The sequence below is a fragment of the Musca autumnalis genome, unplaced genomic scaffold (genome assembly GCF_047663935.1).
Source record: "Musca autumnalis isolate F117 unplaced genomic scaffold, ASM4766393v1 scaffold_5, whole genome shotgun sequence".
Lineage (NCBI taxonomy): Eukaryota > Metazoa > Arthropoda > Insecta > Diptera > Muscidae > Musca > Musca autumnalis.
In genome coordinates, this window is record NW_027412088.1 from 121989445 (window position 1) to 122006026 (window position 16582).

Below are 16582 nucleotides of genomic sequence, written 5' to 3' on the forward strand. Positions count from 1 at the left end.
TGCAATATATTTTCCGAAACCCGTTTACCTGACTTTCTCTTTTTCTGAATATACCGTCTATGTTACACACACAATAATTTATGTTCAAAAATTATGGATTTATATATCCACACACCATAAAAGTCATAAAAATCCTCAATTGGAAGAAATCGCGGGGGAAATCCCACTATTTTTTCCACATTTATTCATTTTGCAATTATTTAGTTGACACCACAAAAACCAGGTACTTATCCTTTTTGCCTTTGTTTTTGTTATTTCAGACCGATTTCTGCATTTATTGCCTTGACGTTGCCATTAACAGGTAAATCAACAGATATGTACAAAAAACCCAGCATTATTGAAATAATTCTTAATTAAAAAAATTAATTAATTAAATTAAAATTAAAATTTTTTAAAAATTCAGCGTTTGCAATAATTTAGTTGACTAACTGTATATGGAGTAGTGATTTGTTTATTGGGATGGAAATGGCTGAAAGAGGTTGTTAGACTATTCAATATAATTTATTTATTGAAACTGAATTTATATTTTATATACTGACAATAAATGAAAAATATATGTTGATTAAAAATAAATTACAAGTAGTTTAGCGTGCCACATATACTCCCCCAGAGATGTTGTTTATAACATCTCTAACGAAACATTACTCGCTTTCGGATATTCCTTATCTTTGTCTCTTTCATCTTGTCTAGTTTCTGGTTAAAAAACGTTGACTGAACTTGTATCCTCTCTCCGCTCTCTCGGTGCGGTATATGGTGTTTATGCAGTTCTCAGCTTATGACAGGTGCTTTTATAGATTTCCCTGGCAGATTTACCATAATTATAATTGGAATAGACCAAATGCAACATATTTTCCGAAACCCGTTTACCTGACTTTCTCTTTTTCTGAATATACCGTCTATGTTACACACACAATAATTAATTTATGTTCAAAAATTATGGATTTATATATCCACACACCATAAAAGTCATAAAAATCCTCAATTGGAAGAAATCGCGGGGAAGAGCCCACTATTTTATTCCACATTTATTCATTTTGCAATTATTTAGTTGACACCACAAAAACCAGGTACTTATCCTTTTTGCCTTTGTTTATGAATATACCGTCTATGTTACACACACAATAATTCATTTATGTTCAAAAATTATGGATTTATATATCCACACACCATAAAAGTCATAAAAATCCTCAATTGGAGGATATCGCGGGGAAAATCCCACTATTTTATTCCACATTTATTCATTTTGCAAATATTTAGGTGACACCACAAAAACCAGGTACTTATCCTTTTTGCCTTTGTTTTTGTTATTTCAGACCGATTTCTGCATTGCCATTAACAGGCAAATTAACAGATATGTACAAAAACCCAACATTATTGAAATAATTCTTAATTAAAAATCTACGTTTTTAAAAATTCAGCGTTTGCAATAATTTAGTTGACTAACTGTATATGGAGTAGTGATTTGGGTATTGGGATGGAAATGACTGAAAGAGGTTGTTAGACTATTCAATATAATTTATTTATTCCAACTGAAAATTATATTTTATATACTGACAATAAATGAAAAAGATATGTTGATTAAAAATAAATTACAAGTAGTTTAGCGTGCCACATATACTCCCCCCAGAGATGTTGTTTATAACACCTCTAACGAAACATTACTCGCTTTCGGATATTCGTTATCTTTTTCTCTTTCACTTTGTCTAGTTTCTGGTTAAAAAACGTTGACTGAACTTGTATCCTCAATTAAGTCTGGGTTGAAAAAAAAAAATATGCTGCCTTGAGCCTATCAATTGATATAACTTTCTCTTGTCCATTGATATTTACTGTACATAATTTGTTGGATGTTTAAGGAGGCTGCAGAATTTTTCTTATAGCATCCTGTCGAACAAATACATATTCGCAAATTTTCATGCCTTGAGATACGAACACCGACCGATTAGTTTTGTGTTTTGTGTGTACAGGTTTCAGCGAGTTCATCTGACTTTTTAATGCTTGCACAAATTCATTCGTTGGAGGATTTTCTGAGGATTCCCCTAATAATTCACCAGGACGTACCATAAACATGTTCTGCAGGAGTACATTTCGTGATTTCTATGCAACTTGTTCGAACTCCCAAGAGAACTGTAGGTAAAACATCATACTAATTTGAATTACTGTGGCACAACAATGCTGTCTTTAAATTATTCATCTCTCAATTATTCATTTGCCGATGGGTGGTATGGAGATGTTCGCTGAATAGTTGCGACTCAAATTGTCTACCTTGGTCTGTTAACATTTTCAAAGGTTCTCCAAATTTTGATATCCATTCGCGGTAAAGAGCTACGAGTGGAATTGCTATTGCCCATCGTATTCCATATGTATTCCCTTTGGATGGCGGAAGCGGTCCGACCAAGTCGATATTGATGTGGCTAAATTTGTCAGTTGGTAGCGGATCTGTACACAGTACGCTATGAATGTGTCGTGTTATTTTAGATCGTTGACAATGAATACAATTTTATCCACTTTTTGATATATTTACTCATTTTGGGCCTCCGTATCATGTTGTAGGTTGATTTGAATCCACTATGCGAAAGCCCATGAAATATATTAAAAAAATCTTTACGCATGGTCTGAGGAACGAAAGGACGCACATTTGGTGTTGATGTATCGCAAGTTATATATTTTTGTTCTGGATTGGCTTTAATTGGTTTCAAAATAAGTGACGTTGTATCTTTATTCGCCAAAAATTTTGTAAGTCTTCATCGCTAACAGAGCTAACAGTTCCCTGTCGTAGGTACTGTACCTTTTTTCATTCAGTTTCCGCGGGAAGAAGAACAATGGTTGCCATCCGTTTAGTGTTTGTAATACCCAAATCGGGTATTTTTGTAATACATAAATCGGTAAAGAGTCACAGGGGTGTGCGAAGAGCGCTGCGTTTGCAAGATCTGATTTACACTTTTCGAATGCCGCTATACCTTCCGGTGTTCATGTAATTGGAGTGCGATCGTTTTTCTTATTTCCTTTTTGCAGAGCTATAAGTGGTACTTGAGTTGTGGCGACATTTTTAATAAATCGTCTCTAGAAACTAAACATTGCGGCACAACGACGTAGTTCCTTGACGGTTTGAGGTCTTAAGAAATTCCTAATGCCAGAGATTTTTTTAGGTAGAAGACTGATACCTTTTGCATCTACGCAATGACCAAGAAAATTTACGGATGGTTGTCCAAAAACGCATTTATTGATGTTTATCACGACGCCGTATTCTTTAAGACGTTGAAATACTTGATTTAAATGACGTAAATGCATTTCTGTACTTTCTGATGCAATAAGAACATCGTCGATGTAGGAAAAAAAAATCAATACTGCGAAGCACTTCATGAACAAATCGTTGAAAGGTTTTACCAGCGTTGCATAAACCAAAGGCCATGCATTGAAATTCCTAGAAACCAAATGGCGTTATGATGGCGGTTTTGGGAATGTCATCTGGGGCAACTGTAACGTGACAAAATGATCACGAACGTAATACCAACAACATTACGTCCCCACTATAAAACAACTTAATGCCATCCACACTGATAAAACACCTGACGCTACTATGGAAACGATGCGTTATAATGCAATGTAATAAATCACCAGCATGACAACAACGGAATACTTCTCAATCGCTTTGTGCAACCGTTCACTTAAGTATTTCAGTTTGTGAAGGGACTGGGAGGCTTGCTACTGCAGGGAGCCAGCCATACGGGCTTGAGTACAGTTGTGTGTTCGTGGTCCGCCAACCGACATGGGAGTGTAGAGAGGTTGATCTTATATGTTCGGCCACTCGGTGATTCGTGTTGTAGATGTTCGGCCACTCAGGGTTCGTATGTGTTCGGGCCGAACAGCGAATCACCGAGTTCCCGATCATCATCAAACCATTTACTAAATCCAAGTTGCCGAGTCCCCAGCCAATTATCCTTCTTATCGTATTTAAACATCAGTAGATTATAAATTAGTTTTACATCAATAAATATCCGATTTAACCCCCAGGAAAGGGAGATTACTCGTCGTGTTGTAGATGTTCGGCCACTCAGGGTTCGTATGTGTTCGGGCCGAACAGCGAATCACCGAGTTCCCGATCATCATCAAACCATTTACTAAATCCAAGTTGCCGAGTCCCCAGCCAATTATCCTTCTTATCGTATTTAAACATCAGTAGATTATAAATTAGTTTTACATCAATAAATATCCGATTTAACCCCCAGGAAAGGGAGATTACTCGTCTTATTATTCCGTAAGGTTTAGTGGGCCCTTATGGCGACCCTGGACACGACTAAGTCTACCCCAGCCTACGACAAAACCACGTTACAAATGGCACCCGAGCAGGGACTCGATTCGAAATCTCAATGCGGAAAATACGAAACCACCGCCAACGAGGACGGATCGAGTCGGAATTACGATAAGAATTTAAGAAAGGAATCCCGAGGAGTTTGTGATTTCGAAACCATGAACATAGTTCAACAATGGAATTTAAAATTTACCGGCGAGGGGGACCTTCCGGAATTTCTGAAACGGCTAGAGGAATTGACAGAGTGTTACCAGATTCCCCAAAACCGTCTAATCTCCACACTACCTGACATTTTGGAAGGAAACGCTTTGAAGTGGTATAGAATTAAAAAACCGTATATGACTTCGTGGCCCGCATTTCGCGAAGAAGCTGAAAAATTATTTTTACCGAAGAGACATCTGGACATCATCGAACAGTGTTTCTATAACCGCCGACAGTCTAATCGAGAGAAGGCAAAGGAGTACATACTACAAATACTAACAATCGCCAGGCAACATCCTAAGCTTCGTACTATGGATCATCTCGACCGGATATATGATGGCCTTCGCCCAGAATATCGCCTATATGTTCGTCGAAGAGACTTCAGCAACCTGGATGAGTTAATTTCCCTGACTGATGACTTTGAATTGCTCAAAAAAGATGAGTGTCGATCCAACCGGACACACACGTCGCATATGGTTTCTGAAGCGTCCGTTCAACTCACTGCTGGCGTTGTAATAGGAAGGGACACACCCGATTGCAATGCAAGGGCAAATGGCGGGTCTTCTGCTCGTATTGTGGCAGGGATGATATACTGTCAAGAGACTGTCAGTGCCGGAACTAAGCGAACGTCGACACTGATCATCATGGCCGGTATTACATATGGGTGGAAATCAGTGGCCGAAGCATGTGGGCTTTAGTCGACACCGGATCCTCGCTTACATTCATCGACAGCACCGTAGGCAGTTTTTTGGAGAGTCAAGGGGTGGTGTCAGTCGCGGAAACCCGATTAGTACAGATGGCTGACAGGAAAGTGGTGAGGTGCGGCAAAGTGTTTCCGTCGAGCATCAGATTCAATAATAAAACCACGCAAATGGAAGTTTAGTGTTACCGACTCTAGCGGAACCTGTCGGCGAACCAACAGCACGACACCAACTTCAGAACTCAGACGACTCCACTGCAACCAAAACTACAATCAACCGGTGTATTGAAAACCCAACCTTACTTACTTACTTAGCTGGCCCATTACAGAACATTTGTTCTATAGGCCGAACTAAGAAGAGATCTCCATTCCTCTCTATTTGTTGCTTTGCTCTCTGGAATACCGCGCCTTTTCATCTCAACATCCACTTGTTTGCGCCATCTATTCCTTGGCCTGCCAATTCTGCGTGCACCGCCATGTGGCATGTATTCATACGCCTTTTTAGCGGGTTCATCATCGCTCATTCTTATGATATGGCCTAGCCAACGCAATCGCTGCATCTCGATACGTTTAACAATATTCATGTCGTTGTATAGCAGATACAGCTCGTGGTTCATGCGACGTCGATATTCACCGTCAACGCAGATTGGTCCGTAGATCTTTCGAAGAATTTTTCTCTCAAACACACCAAGCACTGCCATGTCTGCTTGCGCAAGTACCCAGGCTTCGGAGCCATACATCAGCACGGGTAGTATCAGTGTTTTGTAGAGCGTTATTTTTGTTTGACGAGATGTGGCTTTGTTTTTAAACTGCTTACTTAATCCAAAGTAGCATCTGTTGGCCAATACAATTCTTCTTTTTATTTCACAACTGATGTCGTTTGTTGTGTTGACGGAGGTGCCGAGGTAGACGAAGTCTTTTACTACCTCAATATTATAGGAACCAACTTCCACAGTCGGTCCGAGCTCAATGGACGCATTGCGCGTCGACACCATCAACTTGGTCTTCTCACCGTTTACCGCCAGACCCACTTTAGCAGATTCTCCTTCGACCTTTATAAAGGTATCAGTTACTTCTTTTACTGATCGACCCATGATGTCTATATCATCAGCATAAGCAAGTAACATGTGACTATTGGTGTAGATTGTGCCACTTTTGAAAACCCAACCGCTTCACCAATTTATGACGTCGATGGGAAATGGAGCGCGCGACATACAAACGACAGCCGCGAAATCCAGTACCATTCGTTCACCAACCAGCGGACGTCCAACCGAAGCACCGGCAGCAACCAAACAACTAACGCCATCTATTCCGAACAAGAAAACCAACGCAATGTCAGCCCGTTGAATGAAAACGAACATACGGCCGAACCTCTGATTGTTAGAACTCTACCTGGTATTAGCAAAGTTCCCGACCGGATAAAAGGATACCGTAAAGAAGGAATACGGGAAAAGAAACAACAACGAAAGGCAAGACCTAAAAGGAAAAAGAAGTTTGAATTTTGAGTATAGTTTGGTATACGACGTATCCCTTTTCGAAGCAGGGAGAGATGTAACGTGACAAAATGATCACGAACATAATACCAACAACATTACGTCCCCACTATAAAACAACTCAATGCCATCCACACTGATAAAACACCTGACGCTACTATGGGAACGATGCGTTATAATCCAATGTAATAAATCACCAGCATGACAACAACTGTGTGACGACATGTTTCGCCTTTGCATTTGAAAGCGGAAAAAAGTTAGATGATAGGGAAGCCGCCCCATAATCGATGTGTCTGAGGAGCCTTCCTAAAACAAAGGCGAAACATGTCATGTCACACAGTGGTGGTTGTGTTGGTTCGTATCGTCGGCTTTCCTTTTTCAAAAAGCATCTTGGTCAGTAATCACCAGCATGACAACTGTGTGACATGACATGTTTCGCCTTTGCATTTGAAAGAGGAAAAAAGTTAGACGATAGCGAAGCCGTCCCATAATCGATGTGTCTGAGGAGCCTTCCTAAACCAAAGGCGAAACATGTTATGTCACACAGTGGTGGTTGTGTGGGTTCGTATCGTGGGCTTTCCTTTTTCAAAAAGCATCTTGGTCAGTAAGCTCGTCTCTAACGAGAAGTTAGTTAAAAATTAATAATAAAAAATGACCTGCGCCTAAAAGGCAAATTTTCAAATAAAAATAAAAATCAGTTTGAGCCAGGCTGGGGTTCGAACCCACGTCCTTGAAAAATACATGGAAAAAAATGTTGTCACGGCGAGTTAGTGTTCAGAACCAAACTCATAACTTTCAAAGGCTACGCTAAGCGTTTGTCATGAAAGCCATACAAAGATTTGAACAAAAAATTCAACTTTGTAAACAACAAATTGCATTTTCAAGAGGAAAAACGTTAGATGATAGCGAAGCCGCCCCATAATCGATGTGTCTGAGGAGCCTTCCTAAACCAAAGGCGAAACATGTCATGTCACACAGTGGTGGTTGTGTGGGTTTTTTCAAAAAGCATCTTGGTCAGTAAGCTCGTCTCTAACGAGAAATTAATTAAAAAGAGAACATTTTTTATTTCGATATAGTTTCGCAGATAATCATTTTCCCTTTTCTGTTAGACCAGTTGTTGAATCAATAAGTTGTACATTCTTAATATCAACAATAAGATCGAATTTATTAAAAAAAAATCTGCACCGATTATTGGGTGCGAAATATCTGCAACAATAAATTTTCATAAAAAATTTCGACGGAGACCGAACGATGGCGTTAAAATTTCTTCTCCATATGTATTAGCCGCAAACAGTTTGTATTTTGAACTTTTAATTTTCTTCCTTTTCTGAACAGGTACTACAGAAATATCTGCGCCAGTATCAACGAGAATATGCGTACCTATGCGCACCTATGAAGAGGCTTTTTGTTTTGCATTCGCAATTACATGACACCTCTAGCGACCGGTTGGAAAGTTTCCCGAGGTGCGGCTTGTTATGAACATGGAGGTCGACACATACGTGCAGTGGTAGTAGCATACACCACTTTCTCTTGAATCTCTACTAGAACGTGATTCAAAAGACTCACATCGTGATCTATTATTTGGAAATTTGCAGTCCTTTTCGAATTCGCCTAATTTATAATTAATACCTTTGATCTGCTTCATAAAGTCTTTCAGGGAATAAACTTCAGATATGGACAAGTTCCTAGTAGGCTGGATGTCCGCAATTTTGTCTGCCATTTTAACGAGTTTGTCTAGCGCTTCTGTTGACGTAGCTAGGATTGCTTGTGCTTAAGTTGGCAAACGTTGTAGCCACATAGTTCTCATCAGTTACGGCTTCATTCGCAAGGATCTTCATTTGGAGGAAAAAGCGCTCTGTTTAGTTTGTGCTATTTCTAAGTTGGGGGGTGCTACCGTGGCGCAATGGTATGCACACCCGCCTTGCACGCTAAAGGTCGTGGGTTCGATTCCCCGGCCAGGCAACATCAAACATTTCAATGGTAGCAAAATAAAAAAGTTGGCGACATTTCCTGAGTATTTCAGCCTTGTTAAACTTCTCTACAAGTGGTGTCTTAGGACACGCCGTTCGGACTCGGCAATAAACAGTAGGTCCCTTATCATTGAGCTAATATGAATCGGGGTGCACTCATTGATATGAGAGAAGTCTCCCTTGTCCCGTATGGGACTTTTGTGGAACAATTATTATTTCTAAGTTGGAGGATTCATAACAATATCGCTAACCTGACTAATTTTATGGTCTAGGTCCGCCAAAACGATGAAATATTTAGTTTTTCATCAAAGATACGAAGGAGTTGAAATTGGAATTCAATTTGTGCAAACCATAATTTCCTTTTAGAACTTTGGAACTTTAACAGCTATTGTTGGATTTGGGACAAATATATCGCCTGCAGCATCACTAGTCGACTCGCCTCCAGATGTAGAGCGAGTAAGTGGCATAAAAGTTGCAAAAGTTGCGTAATATCGGGATCACCAATTTGTTAGACTATTCAATATAGTTTATTTATTCCAACTGAAAATTATATTTTATATACTGACAGTAAATGAAAAACGTATGTTGATTAAAAAGAAATTACAAGTAGTTTAGAGTGCCATAAGGGTAAGTGAGGTATTTTTGGGGGAGTGCTTTGTGGGCTCCAGGAAATACCGAGGAAAGGATAAATGGACCAAGGTCGGGCGGACAAGTCGGGGTCGGACCATCAAGGGCCCTACATCTTTGGAAAATGCCTTTTGTTTTATGTTGTGTTAGTCTTTGTTTAAGTGTTCAAAGATATGATCATATGCCAGTAGGAGTAGGATGAGTTAAGTGCATTAACTGCGAGGAACTTGAAAATAGGCAGAATTTAGTATTAATAACACAAAAAAGTGTCTTGCCGAGTCTACAGTAGTAGATATTGTTAATGTGCAGTATTAGATTTAGCTGTTTTAGGATTAGATCAGATGCATATATAGGGGTATAAACAATCTCTTGTTGTGTGTGTTTGTAACTAAGAATGTTATAGTCGACCTGTGTTCGTTCTCTTTGTGTTAATTTGTTCGTTTATTAGGAAATAGTGAATTATGAACTGGTTAGGCAGCAGAGTGATAGCCGTTACGAACAATGAGTCAATGTAAGTCAGAGCCTATTGCCATGTAAGCTTTATTGTAATAAAGGAGAACAAAATTATCCTTCCATGGCAGACAGTCATACTGATAGATCCCAAATACATTAATTGTTGTTGACTTTTACTTAGCATACAAATCGATTACGATAACGTACTTTTTTCAACATAGACAAAAGATTTTAGGGTAGTTTTCTTTTTTGTGCATATTTTCTTCCAAATAATACTGGAATGTAATAAAAGCAACAAGCATTGTTTTCTCGGGAATGAATACCAGATCTCGGACTGCAAATAAAAGGATATGGCCCCAGCTATTAATAAAAATTCCGAAGAACTAAATTTTGATCCAAAAAATCAAAAGTTGGCGGAATCTGTTGGTAACAGCAGATCAAGGATTTGTCAAACACTATTATAAATCGCCCTCTTCCAGACACTTCTCAAGCCATGCCAAATGAAGGTTGTGACGAGCGTTTCTAGTCCCGGGGCCTTCTAGGGGCAACCCATTGGAAAGAGCTTTAGAAGGAAAGTTAAAAACGATTATAGGCAACGAAGTTATTGACTTAAGGAACAGTTTGGAAACCTTGATTAGAACAGTATAGAGTTTAAAGATCGGTACTCCATCTGAACCACCGGTACTTCCAGGGAATGCCTCCAGTAGGGACGACCAATCGTGGAGGGCATAGTCCACGAACAGTTTTTATAACCAGACAGCTATAAATAGTGAAAATACTCGTATAAGGGTCGATAAATTCGGTATTAGCTTTGAGGGTAATACCCAAACACTTACCGTAGAAGAGTTTATCTTCCGTCTAGAGAGTCAGCAGTGCCAGTATGGTATACCGTGGAAGTCTTGAGGGATTTTCGGTTGTTGATTTCCGCACCGGTATTAGAGTGGTTTTGGCAATACCAGAAAATTCGCTGCTTCACGTCGTGTATCCAGTTGAAGGACGCCCTGTTGTGTCAATACCAAATGACGAAGTCTCCCTTTGAAGCAATGCGTGACTTAGTGGAAATAAAACAGGCCACCAACGCATATTTTCACGGCATGGGAAATTTATGTTCCAGATTGTTAACACCTAACGTTAACGGATCAGGATATGATAAAAATTATAAAGGGCAATGTTCGGGAAATATCAGAATGGTAATTTACTCGATGGCTATCTCTACCGTTTGAGATGCTGAGAGTGGAGTGTAAGGACGCAGAGAAAATGTTCCCAGGAAAGATCTGAGACCAAATCCGTCTCATTCACGTAAAAGACGTGCAGGTGTGCAGGTGGCCAAAGTGAATGATTATGGCGAGACAAACTCATTGGGAGATTCAGTCGATGCGGTTGAGGCTATGCGATTGAATCCACAACAAAATAAGGCAATAATCTGTTGGAACTGTAGGGTCCCAGGACATGTTTTTATGGACTGTACCTCTACAGAACGATCGTTGTTCTGCTATATATGTGGCAAGCCCAAAACCATTATTCCGATGTGCCCAAAATGCCAATCGGGAAACCGCGAGAGAGGCCTGGAGAGTAGGCGAAACGTGTCCGCCAGAGAACCCCACAAATTAATTAGTCCTCGGCCAGAACCTGAAAAGAAAAATGAGAATAAAACTAGCAATAATAGGAATAATGAGCATTCTTATAATATAGGGAAGAGAACTACAGGAAAGTTAGGAATATCATTTTCGGACAGAATGGCAGCAAAGCGCATTATCAAAATATGAAATAAAGTAGCAGAAAAGCGCAAGGTTAAGCGGTTAATTGTGCTATCTCCTGATTCGACACCAAACGCTTCGATCCAAGAAAATACGTAGTAGTTGGCCTTAGGAGCAAAAAATCAAGGGGTTTTTAGATTCCGGAGCATCCGTGAGCGTTCTTGGTGTCGTGAATTGGTGGAAGAGCTAGAGATTGAACTAGAGCCTGTGTACAAAAACCTGACAACATCCAGTGGTCAGAGATTTCGTATTATAGGTAAAGTTCATTATTTATGACCCGATTTGGAACACAACGTGTACTTGGGGATAGATTTTTGGCGGAAGTTTAACCTTGCTCCTGAAGTACTAGGGATTGAGGAGGTAGATTTAGAACAGTTTATGAAGGATTTTAAGGAATCGAGGGAAGACTCTAAGCTAAAGCCGCAAGTGCTAAGGGTCTCGGGTGTACCCCATTTGAGAAACTTACCATCAAACTACTCGAAGGGACAGAACCGGTTAAGGATAGATACTATCCGATGTCTCCAGCAGTCTAACAAAGAACTTACGATGGGATCGGCAATATGCTTCGACTAAATGTAATCGATGTGAGTGAAAGCCCGTGGTCTAGCCGAACCACTGTGGTGAGAAAACCGGGTAAAAACCGGTTCTGTCTTGACGGGAGAACACTAAATAAAGTCACGGAGAAGGATGCGTATCCTCTCCAAAATATTGATTTAATTCTAAGTAGGATAGACGAGACATATTTCATCAGTAGTGTAGTGTAGTAGTGAAGTACGCCTTTTGGCAAATCCAGTTAGATGGCGACAGTAAGAAGTACACTGCTTTTATGGTACCGGACGAGCCTTGTACCAATTTCGTTAATGCCCTTCGGGCTTTGTAATGCTTCACAAAGATTGTGCAGATTAATGGACAAGGTCGTGCCGAGTAGGCTGAGGGACAATTTTTCGTCTATCTAGACGATTTGTTGGTAATCTCCAGCGCTTTTGATCACCATTTGGAGCTACTTAGAGAAGTGGCTGAGCGTCTCAAGAAGGGCAACTTAACTATTGGCATCAAGAAGTCACAATTCGGTTTTAAAGAGTTGAGACAACTCGGCATTATCATCGGAGATGGCATGTTGAAGACCGATCCTCAAAAAGTTGAGGCTATTGAAAAAATAGCCATACCTCGAAACGCTCGGAAAGTCCGCAGTTTTCTGGGAACTGCCGGATGGTACCGGCGTTTCATTAGAGATTTTGCCACGATTTCTGCGCCATTGACAGACACACTAAAAAAACCAAGGAATTTCACATGACAAAAGAGGCGATAGAGGCTTCGATACGCCTGTGTACGGTATTTAAGCGGTTTTGTTTCAACTTAATGACCAATGGGGACGAGCACCCGATTGCCTACTATTCGCGGAAGTTAAGTGCCAGCCAGAAAAAAATTTGTGTAACGGAGAAGGAGTTCCGGCTGTATGTGGAATTGATGGACTTTACTGTCATAACAGCAGTCAGACACTCCTTCTCCGTTACACTATAATTTTTCTGGCTGGCATTTAACTTCTGCGAATAGCTGATGAATCTCCCGTTGGTCGTTACAGCTTCAAGCATACCGTTTCAATATCGAACACAGGAAGGGCAAGGACAACGAACACAGGAAGGACAAGACAACGTGGTGGCGGGCACATTGTCAAGTCTTCCGACTATCGATGAAATAGACTGTCAAATGGTTGATCTGGATCCCAAAGAGTTCGAATCTGAAGAATATAAAGGCATTAAGGAAACAATTGAGGCAAACTCCCAACACATGTCGGCTTTAAAAGTCAAGGATGGGATGATTTTTAAACACCTAAAACAAGAAGGAGACAATTCATTTACAGAATATGAATGGATTGTGGGTACCGCAATCATTAATCCATAACTTAATCAAAAAGGCCCATGACAGTCCAATGGCTGCTCATGGTGGCATGTCAAAAACTTTATATCGTCTCAGCAGTTTTACTGGTGTGCTAAAGTGCGACAGTACGTTGGGAACTGCACTACATGCAAAGAAACAAATCATGCTACATACAAAACACAACATGCTATAGGTATGGTAATAATAGAATGTGTTTTTCAAAAGCTATACATAGGCCTTCTAGGTAAATACCCGAGGTCAAAAAGTGGCAATGCCTGCATTTTTGTGGTAGTAGATCACTTTACAATATTTGTATTTTTAAAGACTATGCGTGAGGCCACAGCTAGCAATGTGGTTAAGTTCCTAATTTTTAGAAAGTTTGGCGCTCAGTTTACCTACAAACAATTTAAGGATATAGTCCAAACCTACCAAATCCAACACTTGCAGACAGCTCCTTTCTCCCCGCAATCGAATGCCTCAGAACGGGTTAATCAATCCGTTCTGGCGGCCATCCGAGCGTACATGTAGAAGGACCATAGAGACTGGGACCTCGATCGGAGAAATACTAAATCTGGAGAAAAATGACCGCCTCACTTTGATAAGAGACAAATCAAGCAAAACATGCATCAGTCCTACGAAGTAAGTTTGAATAGATACAATCAGATGGCAAGAATAATCAAGTTTGTGCCAGGCTCAATATATATACTATCCTATAGGATAGTAATTAGTATAGGGTGGTACGACTTACCAAGAAAGCTTAGCCAAAACAACAATCTACAAACATGACAAAAGTTCTGCAAATCCAGCGCTTGGGACTGGAAATAGAATAAAGGTACCCAAAAGTAAAAGCTGTATGGATTACTTTCAAGTTTGAATACTTCCCTACATGTTCACAATAGCCCGGCTGAACAGACTTCAAGGTGTTGTAGTTCCCCACGTTAGGGCGTAATCGAACCTCAATTACTAACAGGCATCACTATTAGATATTAAATATACTCCCCCGCACACCATCTACTCCTGTGCAAGCTCGTCGTATTTGGAGTTTTGTTGCGGGTGGCTCCAATACTAAAATTCATCACAACACGGACGCAACCCCCTTTCAGGCATTATTCCGATGATTGTGTGTCACTGTGTCTTTATGGTATTTTGGATCGCCAGCCGACTGGGTATTCGCTGTACAAAATACATTATTTATAACAAAAAGCCTGAAAAGTCAAAAATATACTTAATAAAATACTTTATTCAGAAAAAAATCCAAAAAGAACCTTACCTTCAAGATTATTGCGAATGGTTTTATTGTTGGAAATCGGCAGCAAAACAAACAAACCGCATGTGCCATCGGGATGTACCAAATAAACTTTTTATTCGCTTTCTGGTTGGTTTTGATGGATAAATTTTAATAAATTTCCACGATCCTCATCTCGTGTCTGCTTTTGTGTGAAAAAGGGAGAAAAACGTATAGAGTTTAGGTTTCTAAATTAGAAAAAGAATTTTTTGGAAAAAATTGGCTAGCGGGAAAATACCCATATAAAAGGCAAAAATACACGAACAATCATCCAGTTTTATTCCGGTGTGGATGAGTTTATATTAAGTATGTTTGCTAAAATATCTCACAAAGGGCAACGATTTAAATTTTTATTCATCAAGAGTAGTTCCTTTGTTTTGTCCTCGTCTGGGTTCCCCCATAGGACTTTTGTGTTTTTGCCCTTCCTTTCAGAATTCCAGAGTGATATATGAGCATTCTTTGCCCATGCCTTTAAATCTAGACGCGCAGCTTTAAAAGGCTTAGCGTTATCTAGGTTTATTGTAGTTTGCTCCCCTGCATATTTTGCTAAGGACTTAGCTATCTAGTTACACCCAATCCCCTCATGTCCCGGTACCCATATAATGTTAACCGTTAATGTTACATTGCAAGACAGTTTTTGATTTAACTATCTTGCTTGTTATAGCTTTAATTGCTGCTTCACTATCCGTTAGGATGTTTACGATGGTTGGTCTTGTATTAACCTTAAACCAGTTCATCGCTCGGATTTCGGCCTGTAGGATCGTGTTGTGATTCGGCAGTCGAAAGGAGATTCTCGTTTCTGGTCTGCGATATACAGACCCAGACCTGTACAGTTTTCTGTACAGGATCACTCCCAGATACTTAACTGTCTTACCTAGGAAAACGGGTTCTTCGAAAGCTCCTATTTTCGTTTTCCTAGTAAAAAGACATAGTTCTTCTTTTGCTTCTGGGTTAACGCTTAGACCTCTCGGTCTAGCCTAGTTGTACGCTATTTTTACAGCTGTTTCGGCCCTCCTACAAAGCAGATTTGGATTCTTTCCCTTAAGAAGTATTAAAACATCGTCTGCATAGCAGACCGGTTCAAATCCCTCGTCGGTTAAAGTCCTTTATATACTATTTAATGTAGTGAGCCACAGAAGAGGTGATAAAATTCCCCCCTGTGGTGTCCCCTGACCAACTTTTCTCTTTATGTTACGTCATATAGCGCACAGCTTATCCAACTATTCCTAAGCATGTGGTTTATCCAGGACCTCAAGGCCCGGTCTACCTGAAACTCGTCTAAGGAGTGGTGGATCAGTGCACTATAGGTAATTAGGCCTGTATTTGAGGCAAAAATTAATATCTATGGACTTATGGGCTTTTTATACACTTTTAATGCTTTATATGCAAAAGTAAGATAAAACCATGAATTACACAGTAAAATTCGCACATTTAACTTATTAAAACGAACAAAAATTGTTACCCCGTGAGTAGAATTTTTTTTAATAATTTGTTAGGATTTACAGGACCGCTTTTAAGCACAAGCGGATAGCGACAAATTAAAGCACTGTTTCAAATATTGTAGAAAATTATTTAAAAAGCGGAGCATCCGAATGTATTATTTTTGTATTATTACTTATTACACACATACATATGTACAAAAAGTTCTGATATTAAAATCACTCAATTACTGTTTATTGTTTACGAAAATGAATTAACGGAACTTTTTTTTACTTCTTGAACCAAATATAAAATGTTACATTGAATTTTTAGTTAGTTAATAAATTGACTTACAACCGAAAAGAACCGGGAAGCGGAAAATCTTTTATTTTCAAAGCGGTAGAAAATTTTTTACATGGTGCCGAAACCCGGGACCGAAAGTACAGTCGACAGTAATTAAAGTGCTTAAAAAGTTTAAAAATGGAAACGG

General features: G+C 39.6%; 1 protein-coding gene across 2 annotated transcripts in view; it reads left to right on the forward strand.

Moving 5' to 3' along the window:
* Positions 1-16582, forward strand: part of LOC141386956 (uncharacterized) — a 276857-nt gene that overhangs the window by 96142 nt on the left and 164133 nt on the right. The window contains exon 2 of one of the 2 annotated variants that reach the window (XM_073955870.1): positions 261-301. The exons of the other annotated variant lie outside the window; for it this stretch is intronic. The gene's annotated coding sequence lies outside the window, so the exon portion shown is untranslated. The remainder of the gene's footprint in view (positions 1-260; positions 302-16582) is intronic. 2 annotated transcript variants of the gene reach the window in all.